Raw genomic sequence first — 4,296 nt, 5'->3', positions numbered from 1 at the left:
TTTTGAGGGTTGGTGCATATTTTGCGTAGTTTTGGTGGAAAAGTCATTGTTGATGGCAAAAGAGCCCGAAGAAAGCCTAAAAACACATGAAGAGAAGCTGGATAGTATGTCATTTGGTATCAGCAATTGACAGATTTAAACCCAGCTTTAGAATACGTCTAATTGAGGCCATGAATCGCAATTGATCTATTCGATCAGTGATGTACGTAAATTTTTGATGCAAAATCCAGAATCCAGGTCCGAATCATACTGTTGTAGTTTATTGCGCACACCACTGGAGTCAAGTCTTACATATTTAATGTTACTTCCTGGCTGGAGCGTAGCTCTGTTTGGGATATTGAGAACTCTAGCGTCCTTATCAACACAACCAATCCAGGACATTTAAAGTCTTCCTCTTGATATTTTGCCGTTCACAAAGTCTGCAAAGGTTGTTCTTTATACTGGGGCATCCTGTGGTCGTCACCAAATAGTCTCTGAACTCTCTGATTAATTTTCTAGAAGTAAATTTGTAAAATATGCTAAATCTGACGTTCTGCCTGTAAGAGTGACAAAACGACTCAAAATCACCAGTCAAACTGAGTCAAACCATCTCTTCCAACATCACTCCCCAAATAAAAAATTACCCAAAAATAAAAAAAAATATTATCAGTTACACTGAATGAGCAAAGAAATTAAGACGAACATAAAACATCAAATAAAATAAAGGCACAAGGAGCAAATTTTTTTGTGTAAAGGAAGGAGAGAAACATGACAAGATTATGTTTAATCTCCATTATTGCCACATCAGATTTTTTTTTTGTTCCTTGATAATTTCTTTTTATTGATGTCAAAGACGTTTTTATGACTTTTACACACACACACATAGATTCAATTGTTTATGTGTGAGTGTATCAAAATTTAGGATTTGGGGTGTAAGGAAGCACAGCTAATGATGATGATAATTATGAAGATTATGGAATGAGACACGAGACGAAAATTTTAATTAACAATTTGAGAGACGAAAAACAGCAAAAAAATCTCAAGAGGGAAATTCTTTCCGTTCACAGGTCACTTAAGTCACTTCCATTTCCTACCCTCCAATTCTAATCAATTATTCACCTTAATGGCTCTCTAATGTAATCTATAAAGTGATATATGGCAAATAAATTTAAGATTTGTGCTCCATACGCGAGCTGTTTTTCTTATTGAAATTTCCATTGAATATCAATTTTCTTTACCGTACACAATGGATAAATGGTAAGGAAATAAAAGTCATTTGATGTGCGTGTTTCATTTGGATTTCTTATTTTTGTTGGTGGGAATAAGCATTAGATTAAATTGATAATCATCAAGTTGAAATTGAATATTTAACTTTATTATTTTAATGTCCTTAAAGTTGGTGAATAAAAATGAGGCTGGGGATGAAATTGCTTAATGATGATATTTATGATATCCTCTGTATCAGTAGAATAAGGGACATTTTTAGTGCAATTGGGTTTTAATTGAAAGTTCTGAGAATTCTCGAAGTATTGTGTTGCTGTTTTGCAGTCTGATATCAAACTAGATTGGACAGGACTCTATTTTGTCTCTTCGACGCCAAAATCTCCAATTCTCCGATTCTCACTGACTCTCCGACTCCTAAATTTCCAACTTTCTGATTCTCCCCGACACTTGGACTCTCGGAGTTCAGCCAAATGTGCCTCAAGGCCCTATTGTCATATTCTTACTATGAACATTTGCAAATCCTGATTTTTCCTGAGTTTTGAACTTTGCCTAATATTTTGACATGAAACTTGCATCTGAGCACAGTCTACTTCGGTGTCTGAACAAAGTGCAGCCTTGGACGTCGAGTCATATAATGACAAATCTACCATTACGAAAGCAAGGCCTTTGTGGCTGAGTGGTTAGGCTTGGGTTAGACGAAAGATCGTATTATCACTCTTTTGTGAGTATGTAAGTTCGACTCCCACCAGAAACCGATTTCTCAATCATTATATGGAATTATGGTCGATATGATAAAGATCAGCACAATACTAACTACATTATAAGCACAAAAGTTGATATTCCCTTCAATTTCTTCATCTTCAACTACAAAAAACTCCAAAAAGACACAAAAATTCTATTCACTGTCTATATCTCCCCTTCTCTATACAGCCACAGTGAGCGATCTCGTTAATTTGACAATTTAAATTCATAGACTTGACTTTCGTGATGTCGTTTAAAGCAACAATGAATGTATAATATAAAAATATATATACAGTTATAACTAGGCATGGGTGGAAGAAGAAGTAGACATAAAATATATGAGCATTGAGTAAGCATGAATAAGGAAAATGTTTTTGGATACAAATAATAATGGCAGTGGGGCATTTAAGGAATGTAGAACAAAAAAATATGTATTTTAAATGGAAAAGTTTTTTGGGGAATTTTCAAGTCTCACAATGAGGATAATCAACAAGCTATTTCGCTTGTAATTTAGCAATTCATTTAGTGACTTGATGGTTATTGCTGTTAAATTGTAATTAAATCATGATGGCAGATTTTTCTTGTTGTTAATTAGATGAATGTTGGATTGAATTAAGATTGTGGATGTGAGGGATTTGGATGTTGATGATGGAATTAAGCTGTAGATGTGGATATTTAAGCTGATGTCGTGGTTAATTTGTAGAATTGGGTAAGACGGAGTCTGACTCCGAAGCTGATTAACTGTCAAGTGCATACCTTCTCGTGGTATTAACTGCTACCTTTAAATGCACCGACCGAGCCATGTGCCGAGATATGTATTTAAAATAATAGAATAAAAGCCTGTCCAAATCTTTCCTGAAGAGTGGCAGCTCCACAATCAGGATAGTAATGGTACATTCTACCATTTTCGATCCCAACATGTCCAAAGAAAGCATCAGATTGCCAACAGGACTGTGTCCAATTTATCGTGAGTTTTTCATTCAAATTCTTGTCAAGTGGACAGAATTGTCTGAAGTAATGTCTTTTTGGTAGGAATCAAACCTATACATGACCATGTTCTCACTTGACACCCTAATTTTAAGCCACTGAGCTACAGTTGGAGCTACTCTTAGTAATGACCCATCCACTATAGCGCTATGTTGAGGTTCTAATGCCACTCGTGCTTTATAGTTGCTGATTATATCTTTAAAGCTGTCCGTGCTGCTCAACTTAAGCTATCCACTAGCTCTCCTTAGTGTTTCCTATTTCTTAGTGGATGGTCCATCACAAGATCTAATTCCAATCCTTAAAAACCCCAAAGTCAAAAGCTTACTTACTTACATCGCTGGCCGTACAGATCAAGTGTGATCCTTGGCCTCCCTCATTCGGTTCCTGAAGTTGGCTCTATCACTTGCTGTTGCCTGCCAATTTCCAATTTCAAGTGTGACACAGCTTCCTTCCATGAGTTCTTTGGTCAAAATCAAAAGCAAGCAATCTAAATCAATGAGTACCTCGACTTCCCTCCTCCGCACCTGCCTTAATTGCTTCATTTCTCCAACATCTTCACAATTCACATCATCATCATTTTCACCTACTTTTTTCCCACAATTTTTCACTCTCAACTTAAACTTTCTCACCTTAAAAAAGTAAATCAAGGTAAAGATCACTTCCTCATATGCCAACCTATACATTCAACACACAAAAAATAATAATAAGAAAGCACATACAGCATCATGAGAAGATAAAGTGAGTACATAAACGTTTTTTATTGCCGCTTTCTTTCCACACAATTTATTCCTCTCAAGTTGCTTCCTTCATGCTAAGCATTTTTTATTTAAAAATAAAATTTATTTGAATGTTGAAATTTACTGTCAGCTTGCAGAACTGGAAATAAATAAAGTTTTATATATTTTTAAAGTTCCTCTTTATTTTTTTTCTGGAATGGTAATAAAGACGAGTGGATGAAGTAAAAGTTGTGGAGAAAAAATCGGTGACATTTTAAATGACTTTTTAAAAACTTTTCACTCAACAATTTTTATTTGTGTAAGTTTGTATGAAAAATATGCTGAATTTTAGTTGATGATTGTGGACGGTTTGGGTGTCTGTTGGGTGTCGATGGTCAGTTTTGGTCGTTAAGTCACTTCAGAAGTACTTAAGCAGGCAACCTTCTATTTTTCGTGGCACACGGCAAATATGTTGAATTTTAGTTGATGATTGTTGGGTGTCGATGGTCAGTTTTGGTCAATATGTCCTTTCTGATGTCCTCTATTTCAAAGGGAGGCATCCTTCTATTTTTCGTGACACACAGCATACAGTTCATTGCATTTCCAGACATTTTTGGGCACACAGGTTGCTTACTTACTTACTTACTGG

Source organism: Chironomus tepperi, unplaced genomic scaffold (assembly GCF_022539635.2).
Source record: "Chironomus tepperi strain 1889 unplaced genomic scaffold, CSIRO-AGI_Ctep_v1 contig_81, whole genome shotgun sequence".
NCBI classification, from domain to species: domain Eukaryota; kingdom Metazoa; phylum Arthropoda; class Insecta; order Diptera; family Chironomidae; genus Chironomus; species Chironomus tepperi.
Note: the sequence above shows the minus strand (reverse complement) of the source record.